At 41.3% G+C, this 15472-nt stretch overlaps 1 long non-coding RNA gene across 1 annotated transcript in view; it reads right to left on the reverse strand.

Annotated features, from left to right (window-relative positions):
- Window positions 1-10222: 10222 nt before the first annotated feature.
- The window catches only part of LOC133770279 (uncharacterized), a 175462-nt gene continuing 170212 nt past the window's right edge, over window positions 10223-15472 (reverse strand). Inside the window, exon 4 of the long non-coding RNA XR_009867323.1 lies at window positions 10223-12010. This is a non-coding gene — a long non-coding RNA (uncharacterized LOC133770279). The remainder of the gene's footprint in view (window positions 12011-15472) is intronic.

Genomic DNA, 15472 nt, shown 5'->3' on the forward strand with positions numbered 1-15472 from the left:
TTTTACTTCCCAACCAAGATTTAACTGCAAGTACTTGCAATGAGGTCTCATTTTCACAAGCCTTTATGGAAGTTAAAAGACATACTGCAGCCCACTAGTACATAGTCTGTGGATTATTATAATAAATACTTAAAACTACTTATCAAAATAAAAAGCTAAAGCACACTCTGCCTTGCAGAGGGCCTGATTTTTTAATCAGTCTCTCAGTACTAATTGGAAGTACTCAGAACTCCAAATGACTTGTCTTATCGTTGGTGAGAATTAAAAAGGTTTTACACTAGAGATACTTTAGCACTTTTTCCCAACTAGGTCATCCTCATTATACTAGCTTTGAAGCTTCTAATACATTTTCCTTCTTATATGTCAGTTCAAGAAAATGGTTTTCAGAGACAATAATGCTGGCCCCTGTAGCCAATGACCTGCCAAGTGGCCACCATTCCAAACATAGGTAGCTGTACACATAGTTGCTTGCCAAGGGGAAAGAAAATCAATTTATTCCAGAAGATTATTAAAGCTATTAAAATTTATTTGACAATTTACCAAACTCCTGCCTGAAAAACAGGCTGCTTTATTTTATTCTGTGTATATGCTTATTTGAAGGATGTTATAAACAGATATCAGAGGGGCCGGCACTGTGGCACAGTGGGTTAACGCCCTGGCCTGAAGCTCCGGCATCCCACATGGGTGCCGGTTTGATACCCGGCTGCTCCACTTCCAGTCCAGCTCTCTGCTATGGTCCGGGAAAGCAGTGGAAGATGGTCCAAGTGCTTGGGCCCCTGCACCCACGTGGGAGACCGGGAAGAAGCTCCTGGCTCCTGGCTTCAGATCGGCACAGCTCCAGCTGTTGCAGCCATCTGGGAAGTGAACTGTAGGATGGAAGACCTCTCTCCCTCTCTCTCTCTCTGCGTCTCCTCTCTCTGTGTAACTCTGACTTTCAAATAAATAAATAAATCTTAAAAAAAAAAGATATCAGACACATTAGAAGGATTGATAACAGATGTGAATGAGGTTTTGGGTTCTGTTGAGATGGTAAATATATTCTTTCCAGAGGATGAGATCTTTTATTTTGCATAATGTTTTCTCTGAGTCTCATCGAACAGTCAACAATGAGTAGATCCATGGTCATTCGAGAGAGGAAATTGACAGGGAGACATGGAAGGAGTTGAGAGCACAGAAGCCAGTGAGCAGCAATCTCCCTGAAGAAAATATCCAATTCCTGTGAGGACAAAATGGTGGGACTGTGAACTTCAGCAGTATCAAATAGTCAAGTGAGTCTACGGCCAAGTCATTGATGTGTATGACACCTCCTCAAACACGGAGCCTTCTCCTGCCTTGGTTAGCCACTGTTCTGAAGGCCACTGCAGAGATACACACACAAAAGTTAATTCTTTGCTTTCAATAGACATTTTATCAGAAACTTCAAAGAAAATCAGCATGAAACCTCCCAGAACCTACCATCTGCCAGGTCCTTCAAATGAGGGCAAAGGTAGCCACTCTGTGGGCTAAGATAATTACGTCTTAGGGCTTAGTTAATTAGGACGGTTATCTCATTATCAACCAGGCTCTTTTTACACAGTCTACATGAACTGACTCTGAAGATTCATCTTGGAAAAAGACTGGGGCAAGAAAACCAAAATATTAGCACTCCCATTTTTAGAAATGTAGGTGAGTGCAAGACAAAGACCTGGAAAACAATAAAACACAAACTCCTATTGCCAAAGGAACAGAATAAATTAAAGTTCAATGTAGAAGAATGCTAGGCTTCAACAATATGTCTACTTGTCTACTTGTCTACTTGCCTACTTAAGTGGGAGCTAAATATGAGGTCCTTCTTGCTGACTAATGTAAGGCTATAGCATCCCAAACCAGATCTCCTTCAGTTGCCCACTTCTGGACATCTTTCCCTCTCCTGACATTTCTTGTGGAACACTGCAGTTATAAGAAGAATCAATAAAAAGGACAACAATTGTCAATACAAAATAAAAGAAGAACTAGAGACTGTCAATAGAACACTGTCTATGGTTGTAAGAAATCCATAACCTTCCATCCCTTTGTGTCCTTCTACTGATTACTCTTGTCAGTAATCCTGCCTAGCTCCTAGGTGTTATATTTAGTTCTTCTACATCTGGTATGTCTAAGACCAAAGAGAGGAAATTCCAGCCTTGAACTCCAATCCAATATAGTTAGGACTCTCACTAACTCTATTTTTCTTCTCAAAATTGTCCTTCTCTTTATTCTTCTCAGCTAGAGATCAGTTCATTTATTTTTACTGTTTATAGTGTGCCCCCGAAATCCACTTGCATCTTCTCATATTTCTCATCACTGTTGATGCATTCATTTTTTTTAAAGATTTATTTATTTTATTTGAAAGAGTTACACACAGAAAGAAGGAGAGGCAGAGAGAGATAGAAAGAGAGAAGTCTTCCATCCACTGGTTCACTCCCCAATTGGCTGCAATATCCGGAGCTGTGCCGATATGAAGCCAGAAGCCAGGATCTTCTTCTGGGTCTCCCAGGAGGGTGCAGGGGCCCAAGGACTTGGACCATCTTCTACTGCTTTCCCAGGCCATAGCAGAGAGCTGGATTGGAAGAGGAGCAGCCAGGACTCGAGCTGGTGCCCACGTGGAATGCTGGTACTGCAGGTGGTGGTTTTACCCACTACGCCACAGCGCCGGCCCTGACTCATTCATTTTTGCTTTAAGCATATGTCACCAGGTATGGGTTCTCCCTACTCTTACAATTTTTTTATATTCTATGAAAGTCCTCTGTTGTCAGGGTACTTTAGTAGACTTTGTCCTACATGCCTCCTACATTATCTTAAAAATACAAGATCTTAAAAATAGGGATTCTGAGATAACAAAGCACAGAACCACAGTAGGTACTTAATAAGTTTGCATTGGATGAATAAATAAATAAATTTCAAAATCATAGAGGTAGGAATCTGAGTGTTATTTCTTTCTTCACTTGGATGTCTTGCCTGCTGCCAGTGGCAGGCCGTGGAAGACAGTGATTCGATTGTTTATCCCCTCCATCGTTAGCAGCTTCTTTAAATTCATCTATTTTTTTTACTCATAAAATTATGAACACTGAGAATTAGGTGTGTCTTTAGGGACTGTTTCAATTAACATGAATCCAGGCAGATTAGACTCTCCTCTTTCCAGATAAAGAAAGCAAAGTCTACATTATTGCTTTCTTCTTACTAGGGTAAAAAATGTGGACATTTGGAAAAACCATAGCAGTGGAAGTGTGATAACTGGAGAAATGGAAGCGGCTGGAATGTCTGGATCGCAATCCATTTCACAACTTAACGATCATTGTAACATTCAATGAGTTATATAACCTCAGTATTCTCATTGCTCAGAGGAAAACAAAAACAGATCACCTGATCGAACTTATATGGGGTTTAATGAGATAAAATATGTGCGAGGATAGCAAATGCCTCACTCCCACCTAGTAAGCACTACAAAGTAATCATCTTCAGTCCTTATTATTGTTATTATTAAGCTGTGTCAACATGCTTCTTGTCACTTACAGGACCATTCACACAGACAAAAGGACATTTATTTTTTTCGCCTTGTCATACAAGCCTGAACTCCCACCCCTGTGGGTCTCCAGTCACTGCTCTAGGAAACCTTACTGCATGTCATGTCACCCAACCACCATCCTGAATTCTAGGAAACCCTCCCTTCACCTCATAGGTAACTTGAGCACAGTTACAACCTCCACCACTTTAAGTTCTAGCTCTATCTGTGGGTCTCACCATCTGTTATTTTTGCCTACTTCAGAGTAAGAGTTTCTAGTAACACAAATATTTATTGAATGCTTATCATGCATCTTGTAAGTTTTAACCTTACTTCCGGCTCAAAACAACCCATTATAAAGACATAATTATTAAATCACCAGATTATTAACCAGTTTTACAAATTAGAAAATTGACACAAAGGAAGGTTAGCCAACTTACTCAAAGGCATACTCCAGATTAACTATGTAGAGCTGTAAGATGCAAAACACAAAAGTACAGAGTTAAAATAAAAATAATTTTAATTTTTTGGCAAGTTACCAGCTGGTCCAGGTAACCTCTCTTTCACAAAAAAAAAAAATCAATTTTACCAAAATATCTAAAAACATTTCCTAAAAATTGTAGAAAAGATAACCAAGATTCATAAGATAGAGAATTTCTACAATTGAGCTTGAGTAAGTTTAGATAAAATCTTGCAAAAGAAGAAAGAAGTGAAAAAAGAAAGGGTAAAGGAAAAGATGAAAAAATTAATAGAGAAAGCAGACCAGGAAAGGGACAGAATCATCCCTAAACCCCTAAGTGACTGCGACTCATCATGCTCAGAACGTGGCTTTTGTGTGGCTTGCTAACACCCTAAACTACTTCTCTTCTTCCACTGCTCTTATCTGGAGAAAACTCAAACTTTCTCTATCCCTTCATGTAGGCAGCCAGGTCAAGTTTTAACCATGAATCTGTCTTCAACCCTTGTTCTTTCACTTGGGAAAGACACCAACAAACAGTGTCACCCAAGCCAGAATGATGCAGGGTATTTTCTCTTTACTACCTCTCCTACCAATTCTCCATAGAGTTCAGTACATTTTAGGTCTTCCTTGCTTCTTGCATCTGGCTGCTTTCTCTTGGACTTCTGTTCTCTCATCTAAGCTCTCCTGTCTCATGCCAGGATTAGCACTGCTGATACATTGCTTCATTTTACCAAAACACTTATAAGCTCTTTATGACAACTCTGGAAAAGATCAGGTAAATTTGAACATGACTGGCACCCCCTGAATTCATGCAGGAATTTAATCCTAAAAGTCTTTTGTTAATGGTATGAAGAAAGTGAAATTTTAATCCAACTACAGTGCTTAAAAAAGGGATCTTTGGAAAGTGAATGCATCAGATCGTTAGGGTGTAGCTCCCATGACTGAATCATGGCAGCATTGGAAGGAGGAGGAGAGACCACATGGACAGAAAGAGACACACATGCACCTACTGTGAAGGGATTCAGCCCTGGGGGTGGGGGAGCTCTTCAAAGCCTGTATCATTCTGTTTGGACTTTGAACCTCCAGAACTGTGAATCAAAGTAAGTCTCTTTTCCTTATATATCAGCCTGCCTCAGGTATTTTGCTATAGTAATGAAAAGCTGACTAATACAAAATTCATAAGGTAGAAAAATTTGAGTGTGTGCAATTAACCTTGAACAAGCTTTGATAAAATTCTACAAAGGAAGAAAAGAATTTGGTAACACTCTGGTGGCATCCTGAGTATCCCTTCACTAGGGCACTGCACTGCTACAGCCCGAGGGTCATTCTCTATATCTAAACACACCAGTCATCTGCATCACCAAGAGCTTCCGACCTGTGCCATGGCTGAGGGTCAACCTGTCCTCTCTGGCTTCACTTACAGCTCGTTCCCTGGCTCCATGTGCTCCAACTCACAGAACCTTCCTAGCCTACCTAGGACACAGCGTCCTCATCCCCACCTGTATGTGTGGCATGCTCTCCTGCCCACAAACACTCTTCCCTCCCCACCCCACCTAGGACACAGCGTCCTCATCCCCACCTGTATGTGTGGCATGCTCTCCTGCCCACAAACACTCTTCCCTCCCCACGCCACAGGCCTTCCCCAGTTAATGTCCAACTCCTCTTTCAGATTTCACTTTGTGTCTAACTTCTCACATGGAGAGACCCAGCCACACTGCCCAGAGCAGGAACTGTTGTGAGTTGTTTGCCACATTTCTACATGGTCTCTCCCTCCTGCGCCCTTCCCTCAGCCTAGCCTCCCACATTCCTTCTTTTGAGTCTGCTTTCTGAAGTCACACTTGTCCAACAACCTGACCAGTGGGCTAGAGCTCAAGGACCGTTTCTGCTGGGGCTCTCATCATGGCAGGAGCTGACCCAGCACAGCACCTGCCCCATATGCAGTATTCGTGGCCTGAGTGAATGATTTCATCTAAAATTCACAACAAATCTAAATGCTGTTGTACCTAAGGATACATAGCAAGCGCCATCACACTGCATGCAGCATTAGAAACTTGCTCACTCAAGCCTGGTGTTTTCTAAATCTCCACCGTTCCACCCTTGCCAATATCTGACTTCCATTTCTAAAGAACCACAGAAAGATAATTTGCAAAATCAATTTTTTAAAAGATTTATTGATTTATTTTGAAAGCGTTACAGAGAAAGAGGCAGAGAGAGAGAGAGAGAGAGAGAGAGAGAGAGAGATCTTCTATATGTTGGTTTACTCCCCATATGCTACAACAACCAGCACTGGGCCAGGCCAAAGCCAGGAGCCAGTAGCTTCATCCACGTCTCCCACATGGGTTCAGAGGCCCAAACATGTGAGCCATCCTCTGCTGCTTCTCTGAGGACATTAGCAGGGGGCTGGATCAGAAGTGAAGCAGCCAAGACATGAACCAACATCCATATGGGATGCTGGCATTGCAGGCAGCAGCTTTACCCAATAAGCCACAATGCTGATCCCTCAAATCAGCTTTTTCAAAAACAATCTGCCTGCCACTAGATCCTCAAGAATAAAAGATTGTTATTACAGGAATGGGCTAATTAGAAAAAATTATTTGGGGGCAGATTTTAATGAAGAAATCTCAGTCTCCCTTTCCCAAAACACTTACACCATCTGCGACAAATCAGGAGAAATCGCATCCTACTGAGGACACATGTGACTGTGAATAATGAAGGCTCAAGGGTGGCCAGAAAGCATGTTCTGTCTTGTGTGTGTGAGGGTTTTTAGAAAGCTTACATTACTGGGGAGAATTTTTACAGGGAAAAGTAAGAACGATTTTCATTCTCAATGTGTTTATCAGTATTTGAATAAAACAAAAGAAGAAAAGAAAAAAAAAAAAAACACCAGAACCAACAGAAATTCCAAAGTACTTTAACATAAACAGAATTAAATATATGATAGAAAACATTACACAAGTTGGCCTCATGGAGCCAATGAGGGTTCACACCCAGAACAGTGTCGGCCGGCACTGTGGCTCACTAGGCTAATCCTCTGCCTTCGGCGCCGGCACACCAGGTTCTAGTCCTGGTCATGGCACCGGATTCTGTCCAGGTTGCTCCTTTTCCAGGCCAGCTCTCTGCTTTGGCCCAGGGGGGTGCAGTGGAGGATGGCCCAAGTGCTTGGGCTGTGCACCTGCATGGGAAACCAGGAGAAGTACCTGGCTCCTGGCTTCGGATCAGCGTGTTGCACCGGCCGCAGCGGCCATTGGAGGGTGAACCAATGGAAAAAGGAAGACCTTTCTCTCTGTCTCTCTCTCACTGTCCACTCTGCCTGTCAAAAAAATAAAAAATAAATTTAAAAAATGAACAGTGTCAGCAGAAATAAAGCTTGCATCTAAAGCAGGAGTGGATGCTTCTGTTTTACAGGACAAACCCTACCCTTGTCCCAGAATCCCAGGATATCCAGTGGTAGTGCACTGGACTCGGCGTCCGTGGATGGCTGCCACCATGCGGCCACTACAGGCATTACAGCTACTTCAAATGTTCTAATTCCTAAGACTTCCCCCTCATCCAAACTTCCTGTGAAAATTCTCAAATCTAGAAATCATCGAATTGTTTCATCACTACACCTATCAAACAATCATTGTGACAAAATGTTGCCCCTTGAAAACCGGGTTGGGAGGCAAGTAAAGCTGAGAATTAAGTTAGACATGTCTCCTAAAACATCACTTTATTTTCATTTCTCCACTGTCTATTAAGGTAGTCCAACACCCTCTGGTTACGTAAAACATTGTCACAAATTAATAATTAGAATAGTTCATTTAATGTTCTGGTCAGAACTTCAACCTGGCATTAAAAGGTGAGTAGAACCCTGCTTGAGCCAGAATCCAGCAGGAAGCTGGCTACTGGGGAAGAAGGAGCTGTGTTCTTTCTTTCCTACCTTAGCATTTATAATTCTTCCTCCTTCCTTCTAGCTTCTTCTTTCCAATTCTTGACTGGTCCTCAAACAAGTGAGATTCCAAGAAAGAAGAGGAAGCGGGAACACTCTAACACATTTAGCAGACTCTCTCCTGGGGATTTTGTTGAGGTTAAGACTGTGCCACAAAGGAGTTCTCCTTTTGTCTTCCTGGAAAGCATATGTTTTAGCCATAATCCCAAGGTAATGGTATTTGGATATGGGAGCATCGGGAGGTATTTAGGGTTAAGTGTTATCATAAGGGTGAGGACCCCATGATGGAATCTATGCCCTCATAAGAAGACCCCCAAAGCTCACTTTCTCTGTGCCAGCACCAAGGCAAGGCCATAGGAGGACACATATGAAGAAAGCCATCTGCAGGCCAACAAGAGAGCCCTCACCATAACTCACCCTGCTGGCATCTTATTCCCATATTTCCAGTCTGCAGAGCTGTGAGAAATAAGTTTCTATTGTTTAACCCCCTCATTTGGTGGTGTTTGGTTATGGCAGCCTGAGTTGACTAATATACTGGGTGACTATGTCTTTGTTCTGGATGGTCTTGTTCTTTCTCATCCAAGCTGGATGTATCAATATCTACAACTCTTCTTTGCTGAGATCTTTTTGCCTCTCTAGAAATCCTTCTTGGACAAGACCTTAGGAGAATTTCCTAGTCCACAGATGACAGATGAAAAATACTCCCGCAATCTTTAAGACTAGGGCATAAAGAATAAGGCAGCCTCCAAACAGATCTGAAAGTGATGTATGAGAGCCAGAAAAGGAGATTTGCTTGGGATTTTTATGATGGCTGGGGAGTGGGGCTATTGATAGTTCTTGCTCATAGCCAGAAGGAAGAATGGGGCTTAAATGATGTCAGCAAACACAAAAACGAAGTTAGACTCTTCATTAAGTGTAGACTGAGGCAAGAGTTTATGTGCTACTGTTTTCTTGAGGAGTGTAGTCCCAGGAAGCAGAACAGAAGAAACAAATCAAGCAGAGAAAGATGGAGAAGAAATGCAGCAAACACAGGGGAGGTGTCCAAGTTGGGTGCTGTGTAGGAACCAGCATGACTGATGGCTGCATCTCATAGGCATCTTCACCAATGCCTCAGAAGCCAGAACAGTCTTGCCCTGTACCCAAAAGGGAAGGAGAAGAATCTGTTCATGGATTTTCAACTTTTGTTCACCAAAGTCTACTCCATAGGTTAAATCCCTCCCCTAAATGCCCATACAGGGGTAGTCCAACATGTCTTATCTTGGTGGCCTCAGGGAAGTCTCAGGATGTTAGTTGAGAAGCACAATTGCCAACTTGTCTTAGACAACACAATAGAGTGAGCACAACCACAGCAACAAGCCCCCTGGAATGTGGCAGCTGTGGCAGCACACGGGGATCTGGTGATCACTGGCAGGAGCAGCGCACTGCTCTGACCAGCAGTACTGCAGGTGTGAGGACCCACTGATGCCCACATGGGAACCAGCACAGTTGGTAACACTTGTCATGGCTGTGCGTGTTTTTCAACATATATAAATTAACTGGTACTTTAATAGTAAACAAACCTAATTTTTAAAAAATTTTTAAGTTGTATTTTTGTCAAAAACTTGAATGCTGATCCTTCTTGACTTATGATGGGGTTAAATTTCAATAAACCCACCATAAAGTTGAAAATGCCATAAATAAAAATTGCATTGAAGGGGTAGGTATTGTGACACTGCAAGCGAAGTCACTGCTTGGGACAGGTGCTTCCCATATCAGTGTGCCTCCTTCCAGTGCTGTCTACTTCACTTCCAATCCAGCTCCCTGCTAATGCCACCCTAAGATGCAACAGATGATGGCTCAAGTACTTGAGTCCCTGCCATCCATGTGGGATACCTGGGTGGAGTTCCAGGCTCTTGTTCCATCCTGGCCCAGACCTAGATGTTGAGGGTATCTGGAAAGTGAACCTCCAGATGGAAGATTCTCTCCCTCTCTCCCTCCCTCCCTTCCTTTTCTCCTTCTCCTGCTTTTTCTCTGACACACTCATGCTTTCTCTCTTGCTCTTACTCTTTCTTGCTCTCTGTCATTCTGATTTAACTGATCTTTTGTATATAAAGAGAATTGAAAATGAATCATGGTGTGATTGGAAGGGGAGAGGGAGCGGGAAAGGGGAGGGTTGTGGGTGGGAGGGAAGTTTTGGGAGGGGGAAGCCATTGTAACCCATGAGCTGTACTTTGGAAATTTATATTCATTAAATAAAAGTTTAATAAAAAATAAATAAATAAACAAAAACAAATAAGAAATTTAAAAGTTCATTGAGTACATCTAACCTCCTGAACATTGTAGCTTAGCCTTGCCTTCCTTAAATGTGCTCAGCACTCCTACATTAGCCTACAGTTGGGTAAAATCATCAAACACAAAGGCTTTCTTATAATGAAGTGTTAAATATCTCATAAAATTTATTGGACACTGTAATGAGAGTGAAACACAGAATGTCTGCGTGGGCACTCATCATTAATAGACAGCTAATGGATGTTAATTTGTGGCTTCTCCCAAATGCATACCATTTTCACGCCTTCACAAAGTCAAAAAACCCCAAGTGTAACCTCCACAAGTGAAGGGCTGTGTGCAATGTTGCTTGTTTCTCCTGGTGATCACAGTGCTGGTTAGGAGCTGCAGCCACTTATGCCCATCAGCTTCAAAGTAGGGGCTTAGACTGCATATAGCTAGCCCAGGAAAAAAAATCAAAATCCAACGTCTTAAAAGTTCAGTTTCTACAGAATGTATATCACTTTTGCATCATCTGTTTTAAGGAGAACCCATCATAAATCAGGGACCATCTATATATTTGGGGAGTACAAAGCGATATTTTGATATAAGTATAGTTGTGGGATGATATTAGATATCCATCACTTTGTCCACAAACTCCCTTCTCCAGTCTCTCTTGCAGTTTGCATGAAGGAGTGGCAGTGCAATACTATTCTAAGCATTGAAATGAGAAAGTTGGTTTTTTTTAAAGATTTATTTGTTTATTCAAAAGTCAGAGTTATACAGATAGAGAGAGAGAGAGAGGTCTTCCATCCACTGGTTCACTCCTCAAATGGCCACAATGGCCGGAGCTGTGCCAATCCGAAGCAGGAGCCAGAAGCTTCTTCCAGGCCTCCCACATGAGTGCAGGGGCCCAAGAACCTGGGCCATCCTCTACTGCTACCCCTGGCCACAGCAGAGAGCTGGATCAGAAGAGGAGCAGCCTGGACTAGAATCGGTGCCCGTGTGGGATGCCGGCACTTCAGGCCAGGGTGCTAATCCACTGCACCACAGCGCCGGCCCCGAGAAAGTTGTTTTGGAAAGATGTTTCCTCCTTGATGAAAGAAGAGAGAGCCATGGGAGGATTTCTCTCCCCTCCTTCCCCTTCTTATCTTTCAGTCTCCTCTAGATTCCATAGCAGGCCAGCTGGTGTCTTACAACAAATACGGGAAAGACTTAGCAGCCAGTGGAATCAGACTGTCCACGGTCTTCACATTTTCCAAGAATACAATACAACATCATTAATTAAAGTCACCTTGCTGTGCTGCTCATCAGAGCAGCTTGCTTCTTCTTTCACATGTGTGTAAGAATTCATTCCCCTGCAAGTAGCTGAAAATCTGATTAATAGGAATGTGTTGTTGTCACCCATAACAATTCATTTAGACATAGGTGGTTCCAGGTCGGGGACAGCAGCTCAGTAAGGGTAGAGATTGTTTCTACCCTATTATTTCACCATCCTTAGTCTACAGATTTCTATTTTTAATAGTTTCATTTCATTTATTTTTAATGCTTATTGAATTGGCAGATGGCATTGTATATTTTTATCATGCACAACATGATGCTTTAAAGTATATACACACTATGGAATGGTTAAATCTAGCTAACTCCCAAATTCATTAGCAAATATAATTATTTTCATGGTAAGAACACATTCTTGTACACATTGGAAAAAGCGATGATGTGCACACAACAAATAAACCAAGGATGTGCAAACCCCATCTTTCATGAAGATAAACAAAGAAATACTCATCCAGGCCACATTGTTCGGTGGTAAATCTGCCCACTCTTCTCAGCATCCCCAAGTCCACCTTGACTCCTCCTGGAAAACAGAGCAAAGACTTAACCTTAAAATCACCTTGAAAGCAGATGTTTCTACCTGACAGAAAAGAGATGCTAAGTTATCAATGGTACCTCATAACATACCTGATGGGATTTAGATGTTGGAAAGGAGGGGAAGGTATAGCAAAGTGCCAAATTATAACACTAATAATAGGGGCTGGTCTTTCAAATAAATAAATAAATGTCAAAGAAATTAATAATAATTAATAATAATAATAGAGAAGGAAAACTTTTTTGGCTCCTTCCTTGCAAAGACCCCTAAAGGGAAAAAAAAAAGAGACTTGAGAGTTTATTTTTATTATCACATTGGATCATGGGTAATCTATTTTTGCTAGGGTTGAAGATTCATATATTGGCAGTTTCTGATTGTTTTGCACAGGACTTGCCCTTAACCTTCACTCTCATGCATGCCCTGTGTACCAATAAAGTTTTAAAAGACAAACAGGGACTCTATAACCTTCTACTGATCAGCAAGAACCCAGCCCCCTGCCTGCCCAATAACAGGTCAGTTCTACCAACAGTGCCACTTTATCTAAACTAATGAAATTGTCAGGGTGTCTGGAACCTGATTTTATAGCATATGTTATGTGATGAATGGAATACAAAACATAATAGGTAGGAGAGGAGTCTCAACAGTAAAGACAAAAGCATAGGTTTTGAACAAAAGATGAGACTCACTTTCCCTATGTCTACTTCAATAAGGGGAAAGTAGCACATAGTCTCAATCTGTCCTTTATTTGATACAAACTATTTAACTGTGTGCTTAATTTTGTCTAAAAACAACTACTATGAATAAAGTACAAGAAATCTGTTAAATATTGAGGCTAAAGGGTTAGGGGAAAATGTAATGATTTTATACCATTTTATACCATTTCTTAATGTGCTGGCAAAATCAAGCCCACCATCCTCCTGTAAACCTACTGTTGTATCTCTGTACATTGATCCCCCTACACATATTTGTGGTTCTATTATACACTTAAGTAGGAGCCCACTTATAGTATGCATCATGCTCATCAATATGTTTGATAAAAGAATAATGTACAGCACCAGTCATAGCATCACTTGGCTTTAGACGACACATTAGGGACAGATCCCGCATGGGGTGTAAGTACACAGTGACTCCTGTTGCTGACTTAACAATTTGACACTCCTGTTCATGGCGTCAGTAATCTCCCTAGGCTCTAGTCATGAGTTGCCAGGGCTATGGAAGCCTTTAGAGTTCGCTGACTTTGGTCTTATTCCGGTAGGGTCATAGTCAAAGTGGAGGTTCTCTCCTCCCTTCGGAGAAGGGTATCTCCTTCTTTGATGGCCCCGTTCTTTCCACTGGGATCTCACTCACAGAGATCATTCATTTAGGTCTTTTTTTTTTTTTTTCCCATGATATCTTGGCTTTCCATGCCTGCTATACTCTCATGGGCTCTTCAGCCAGATCCGAATGCCTTGAGGGCTGATTCTGAGGCCGGAGTGTTGTTTAGGACATCTGCCATCCTATGAGTCTGCTGTGTATCCCACTTCCCATGTTGGATCTTTCTCTCCCTTTTTGATTCTATCAGTTAGTATTAGCAGATACTTGTCTTGTTTGTGTGATCTCTTTGACTCTTAGACCTATCAGAGCTATCAATTGTGAGCTGAAATTGATCACTTGGACTAGTGCGATGGCATTGGTATATGACTGGTACTGAAACAGTATTTTTATACTTTGCGTTTCTGTGTGGGCGCAGACTGATGAGGTCTTTGCTAATTATATACTGAAGTGATCTTCTGTATATAAAGAGAATTGGAAATGAAAAAAAAAAACAAAAAACAACCTGGTGTTAAAATGGAAATGGCATAGAAAATTAATTATTTTGAAAAAAAAATTATGTGGGATCTCTGTCTTTAATGTGCTGTACATTGCTATTTAATGTTATAATTAGTAATCCAATGGTAGTTTTTTCACTCGATGTTGCTATGGGGGCAAAATGTTGAAACCTTTACCTAATATATACTAAATTGATCTTCTGTATACAAAGAGAATTGAAAATGAATCTTTACATGAATGGAAGGGGAGGGGGAGCGGGAGGGGGGAGGGTTGTGGGCGGGAGGGAAGTTGTGGGAGGGGGGAAGCCATTGTAACCCACAAGCTATACTTTGGAAATTTATATTCATTAAATAAAAGTTTAATAAAAAAAATAAAAAATAAAAATTAAAAAAAAAAAAATAATGTACAGCCTCATTAGCTTCTCCCAAATATTTGCAGTCAGACAAGGTTCCACTCATAAATGTGCTGTATTTATAAATCAGACCACGAGAGAAAGACAGGATCATTCAGTCATTCTTGCCCACTTCTATAATAAACAGAACCTCTGTGTGTACAAAAAATAGAATATCTGTGCCCTGAAAGCAAGTAATGGGCCCCCAATGTGCCAGTGTCTGGCCTTAGCAGTGTTCTGCTTCTAACAATCCCCCAGGAGAATTACACACAGAGTCCCTGCTTCTGATTGATTATAGAACAGTGATCAGGCCATTACCTCACTATCCCTATTATTTACTAATAAATGTCCTCAGCCTTGCACACCACCATAAATTCTGCTCATTATAGTGTTCTCCAGAGCCCCATTGCACCTATCTTTCCCCTGAGCTCATCCAAGAGATGGGTCATTCATCGGCAGCCGGCTTGCAGTTCCGCTCTCTGCCTCCGCACACTTCTCTGTTCTCATAAGGGTCAAAATGGCTTTCATCTTTGTATGAAGTCCAGTTCTCATGCACTGCCCCTTCCGAATGACGCTGATTTTGAAATACGTTTGTTTAACTTAGCCCCATCAGTCCATTTGCTTCTTGTCTCTTTTCTGGACCAATTCCTCACCCTCCTTCCCTTAACAGCACTCATTAATAATCTCCAGGAGCAGTCTTTCCCCAAACATAGAAGTCCCCTTCAATAAGACGATATTTTAAAAATGTCCATTACTCAAGGTCTACATTCTTCTGTTTGAACACCACCTTTCCTAAATACATAAAACAATTCATTTCGCCCTAGCTACCAAACTTGAAGAAATGATAAGGGATCATTATGATGAAACTTAAAAGTAAATAAAAGGCAACCTTAGTTTGAAGAGCTTAATAAAAGACTTGGGGTGGAAGATCTCTCTGTGCCTCTCCCTTTCTCCATGTCATTTTGACTTTCAAATAAGTAATATTTTTTTAAATCACAAAATACAATGTAAAAATACAGAATCATGATTTTACAAAGCATTGTAACCAATTTTTTATCTTTTTCCTTAAGGTTTGAAATGGGGAAGAATTGCAAAAGGCAACTCACTTTCATTGTTTTCAAGGAGATCTTATAGAAAATGTTGTTAGATATTAAAATTAGTTATCAAAAGATCTTGTGCAGCCAATGTCCTTTAATGGATGAAATAGAGGATGAATTCCCATTTGTTTGGAAGAAAGCAGGGGGTTATTT

The sequence above is a fragment of the Lepus europaeus genome, chromosome 2 (genome assembly GCF_033115175.1).
Source record: "Lepus europaeus isolate LE1 chromosome 2, mLepTim1.pri, whole genome shotgun sequence".
In the NCBI taxonomy this organism is placed as follows: Eukaryota; Metazoa; Chordata; class Mammalia; order Lagomorpha; family Leporidae; genus Lepus; species Lepus europaeus.